This window comes from Arachis duranensis, unplaced genomic scaffold (genome assembly GCF_000817695.3).
Source record: "Arachis duranensis cultivar V14167 unplaced genomic scaffold, aradu.V14167.gnm2.J7QH unplaced_Scaffold_99816, whole genome shotgun sequence".
Taxonomy (NCBI): Eukaryota; Viridiplantae; Streptophyta; class Magnoliopsida; order Fabales; family Fabaceae; genus Arachis; species Arachis duranensis.
Genome location: NW_026265270.1, coordinates 14655 through 20000, shown reverse-complemented (window position 1 = coordinate 20000; position 5346 = coordinate 14655). Strand labels below are relative to the sequence as shown.

Below are 5346 nucleotides of genomic sequence, written 5' to 3'. Positions count from 1 at the left end.
TCCATGGGGCCCCATCATACAAGTTTGTTGCTACTAGTCGAATCAATAATCAATAGAAGTCCCAATAGAAGTTTACTGACCTGGCTCTTCAATCGACGATCTACTGTTCCCTCTTAGTTGCGGATGCCCATGCTTTGATTCGAAAGCCCTAGCCAGTGATGAATCCCCAGTAAGATCGGAGTCTTTCATTCCTCCTCCCTTCAGTCCAGTTGGAACCCGTCCCAGCAACGCCTACTGCAAGGTGAGGCTCCGCCCTTCCCCTAGAATCCACTCCGGGTCGGAGGAGCTGCTAGTCCAACTTCTTGAGCAGCCGAGATATTGAACAACGAACATTTGAGCAAGCTACCTTGCCTCACCCTGAGATGAGAGGGAAGGTCGATTTGACTCGAATCCTGGATCTGATCTTGAATCCTACACCGGTTAATGATGCGATGGGAGAAGTTTTTTTTTCATCAATGCTGGCGTTAAAGTGGGTTTGGGCGAGGCTCGTCCATGCCCAATACCAATGGACAAACCTCTGATCTGCCCCTAGCTCTATAATCCACCCGTCTTCCCCAGTCCCTGAAAGCCCTCCTATCCTTGGCCTAGCCCTCTATCTCAACTCGAGTCTTAAGTTCAGCGGCTTTCATCGTTGACGAACACCTGCGCTAATAAGACAAAGAAGTGGGGAGTCTTCATAAAACGAAAAGCTTTCAGTCCTTGAATGAAAAAGTAACAACGAATTCGTGGAATGAGGGATCAAGAAACGGATAGGGAGGGGAATGGCCTTTCCATTTTTGGTGGACCTTCCCTTGAATTGAACCGGTCACGGAGCTCTCAATTGAGTTGTTTAGGTGATGGAATTCCATCTCTAGTTGGGTTCGAAGGTTATAAAATGTGGTGCGGGTTCATCTCTCTCGACCTGTTCAGGTTCAAGGGGAGGGCGATCGAGGGGACCCAGACTTAAGATCTCTTTCTTCTCTATGGCGGGAGGTTTCTTTCGTATCAAGAGTGTGTGTGTTGGGGAGGCCAGGGAAAGACGGATTGGATCGAGAGGCGATGCCTACTCTACTCGTTACCACTAAACGACGAAGCCAAGAGCGGAAGGAGGGACTTGAACCCTCAACCTCAGCCTTGGCAAGGCTATGCTCTACCATTAAGCTATTTCCGCCAGCGGGGCAACATCAAGCAGCGAAGCACTACTGAGCAATTCACGTATCACTTGAAACGGACGACTTCTGTTTTTCCGCCGGACCACACTCTTAACCTCCGATCGAGCTACGAGCACGAGTAGGTAGGCGGCTAGCTAGGGGGGAGGGGCGGCTGGGCTGGGCTGCCTTTTCAATCAATCTCCGCCGCCTTAGACAAATGGGGCCGCTATTGGTGCGAGTTGTAAGGAGTCTTGGTCTCGAGTCGAGCTGGGGCGTCATTTCATTCTCGTAACGGGAGTGAGTGCACCGCAAGATCAGACGAGTTACTCCCTCGCCTCCTTACTAATAATAAGAAAGGGGGTGGCATCTGTCTTTTTTTTAAGTGAAGTCATTTCCTAAGACGGCTCCCCTTATTTATTGATAATCCAAGCGGATCGGATCCGGGAGCAGAAACATGAGTGTTTGTATCTTTTTCAACAGGAATGCATCAACAAAAAAGCCCTTCCATATGGGCATGAACTTTGTCAAAAAATGAATTTCTAGCCTTCCTATTGATCTTGATTAGTTCCAGCTTGTTGAGAGTTCTCTTTTCTTTCTAGACCGTCTCCTGAAAGACCTGCTTATCCCGCATGTGCTTTCGGGGCCCCCCACTCATTCAATCACTTGCTTGTGATTGCAGCCATTCCCCGAAAAAGGGAGAGACGAGGGAATCGTCTGCTCCCGTTCATGTGACGAATCGAACATCGTTAGGTCCCGAATTCCGCGAACCACCGGACCTAGACCAAGATCTCCATTACGTCGTACGATATATCGATCCGAAGAACTAGTTGTAAGTCATCCATTCTGCTCCTATCTAAAGTGATGCTAGGCTGCTTCACGCGGGTGCGCTTCGCTCGGCCACATAACATGTTTTAAGCTAACTGCATGTCGAGCGCTTAAGCGGAGCTTGTGGTCACTCGTTCCTCGCCTGTTCCAATCCTAGTAAAGAGCTTCAGATCCGATTCTACACTACATACGATATTCCATTCCGGCCCTCACTAGCTCTTCGCTTGGTTGTACAAAGAGCATGCCCGAGGGGCTACTACGCTCACCGCGCACTTGCATCACCACCTGAGCTTCGCTACCGCTTCGCCCAGCTCCTACGCCTACCACGAATCTTGAATCATCACGTGGCTGCTAAAGCTAAGCTTCACACGGCCCTGAGGAAGCCAAAAGACCCTCTCACGGCCGAAGGCTCCGCAACACGTTGGAGAACTTTTAGATCCCGCCCTAAAACGCCCATTTTCCTAGAGTTCCGAAGTGATCCTCATTCTCACCGCAGCCTTCTTAAGCCAGCCGAAAGAAAGCCGGGCAAGAATCGCATTGGTAGTACGAAGGGGGAGCAGAATCGTATCTGGCAGTGGTTCTTCGGATCGATCACGGATTCTCGGCCCCGTCGTTTGGCTTCCACTCCAGTTGACCTCTCTTGTTCTCCCCCCCCTGACACAACCGGGTGGAGGACTCATGTAAACTTATTCCTGTAGGTCCCCGTTCAGGAAGGCATTTTTCACATCTAATTGGAACAGAGGCCAATCTCGATTCGCAGCAATAGAGAGCAGGAGACGAACAGACTTCATCTTGGCTACCGGGGCAAAGGCTTCCTCGTAATCTATCCCATATGTTTGAGTCAAGCCTTTACTAGCCTGACCCTTTCCTCCTTTCTCCCACAAAGCTTCCCTTCACAACCAGCCCCATATCCAATTAGTAGAGATCGAGATGGGGAGACTCAAAATGATACAAATGCGCATTTCCTCTCTGAATCGAGAGGTATCAGATCGAAGTAACATAGTCAGTCTCGGGACTGCCTTCCCTAATCGAATGTGAGGCCTAGGGATCCCTACAGCTAGTAGTCAGAGTCTCCCCTGCTATGTCTGTAGCAAGGTCCAGCGCTTTCCTTGCAATTTCCCTGTTTTCTCTAATCTACGGGGATCGCTCTAAATAGCTTTTGTAAAGTATAGTTCCATCCACCCCCGATGCTTCCTCTTGTAGAATGAAAGCTTCTTAACCTCTGCTCTGAAACTCGGGCATTCCCTTATCTGAACTTGGCGGGCAATCGTGCCCTTAGCTTCTGTGCTTGCAGTCTGCCATAGAGGTGGGAGGGGGAGGAGGTTCAAACTAATCACCATGAAACTAGTACCCGTATGGCCCTTTTCTTACTTGGATGGGAAAGCCCCTATTCCCGATTCGATCAGTGATCGTATGGAATAGATTGGACTGCTTCCTCTTTTGAGGCTGTCCGCTCCGTAGCCTATTGTCTTGGGAAAGTGGCCTGAGAGTGCTGCCTATCGTCCAATCTCATTCTTATCTATTCCACTGGCTGTGACAAAGACATATCTGCTAGAACGAGTGCTTTAAGAGTACGGTCATAAAGTCTATTAAGAGAAGGATGCCTCACAATTGAAGTTGGTTGGAAAGACTTAGTCTGGCTATTACATCATCCGATGATGAGATCTCTTATCATAGATCGGACTCTTCCTCCAATAAGATATTAGCTGTGCCCGACTCATAAGGAGGCTAAGTCGCAGCAAGTGAATAAGTTATTACACTTCCTAATGATCATGACTCAAGCTTAGGCACCCGCTCGATCCGGTTTAAGAATCAAACCTCGCAAATGGTTCTGCTGGACGGGATTTAACCTCCCTAAATGGAACAAGATTCCCACTTCCGAGTTGGATACGGAGCTTTGCCTTTCTATGGATTTCTATCTCCCTTCCGCTAATTGCTTACGAACCAGGAGGCTGCTGAGGAAGGATTTGAAAGCATGCTATGTATTGAATTGAGTATTGAATGGAAGCGGTTTAGTTAGGTACCAGATGACGAGAAAGTCCTAACTTAACTAACGTAATGGGTTGTGTACCAGTTGAGGAGTAGGACCCGGCCCTTAGGCCGCGAGGATGAAAGCCTAGTACTTTCTATACGTCAATAGGACTTCCTCCTTATATATGAATAAGCGCAAGTTTCCCTTTTGAGAATTAGCTGAACTGCGCGTCGGAAGTATCTCAGGCTAGGCCTTACATCCTGATCCAAGCAAGCAAAGGAGGGAAGGGACCTCTTAGTTGTTTTTGTTCGTTTACCAAGTTCGGCATTAAGGCTTTGCTCTATTATCACGACATGGACTCAGGGACATTTTTTTTCAATGCCAAGGTGATGATTTTGATTTCTGGGGAAAAAGAGTGATAGCTAGAAAGGAAAGGCAGCGAGCCCTTAGCGACTGCAATGCCGCTGGTAGGATGGCACTATGCAGCTGGGAATGAGTTGAAACCAATGTAGGGGCACCCTTCCTGAAAGCATTTCCGAAATGCGAGAGGTTTGACAGATGACCGGCGGAATAGCATTCATTCATAGGTATCCTTTCTCTCGGTTATAAAGAATAACTTTCTATTTTTTAATGTATAAAGGAAAGATATTCATATGCCTCTCCGATTCCTAAGGCGTAACCACGCGATCTTTACTTTAGGTCATCCGGTGGCGTGATTGTAATAGGTTTTTTATACATGTCTGGGCAGGTAGGATTAAATTAAACCATTAACTCAGCTAAGACAAGTGAGGTATGGTTAGCATCATTGGCGATAAGGCATTTTTCTCGTGTGATAGCAAAAAAGGCCTGTGGGGTCAGTGAAAGCTAAAGTTCCTTTGATGTGGAAGGGCTTTCTCGGCAAGAGTGCCGTTATGGAGGCCCCACATTCGATTAGGGAAGTCATTCCAAGTGCTATGATGGGGAATAGATGGGGGAGGGCGTTGATTGGGTAAACTGGAAAGCTGAAAGGTGCTGGCGTCCTTACAGGATGAATCTGTATAGGCCCCCCCCTCCTATTCATTCAAAGTGGGCATAAATGAGTACTCTTAGGTATACGCACTCGATGCCTACGAAATGAACAAAGCATACGACTCGTCTAAGGCAGACGAGGCACGAAAACTTTTTTAATATTACGCTATTTTTTATGGTTATGCCAGCGATGTCTGGTTGTACAAAGCCAAAGCTACCATTCCAAATGCATAAAAGACAGGACCCCCGTCTCTTTGAGCTCTATTTTTCTGAAAAAGTTGTTGATGAATGAGTCGTTTCTGACTTAATTGAATAATAATTAAAAGTTTTTTTTAGAACGTAAATGATCTTCGTTTGACGCAAAAAGATGAGCTTCAAAAGACACGTAGGTCTGTCGCCTTCATAAGAGTA

The 5346-nt window shown here is 47.4% G+C and overlaps 1 non-coding gene across 1 annotated transcript; it reads right to left on the bottom strand.

The window, feature by feature from the left end:
- Window positions 1-1078: 1078 nt before the first annotated feature.
- On the bottom strand, window positions 1079-1150 carry TRNAG-GCC (transfer RNA glycine (anticodon GCC)). The gene has a single exon. It is a non-coding gene; the product is annotated as a tRNA-Gly (tRNA).
- Window positions 1151-5346: the final 4196 nt, after the last annotated feature.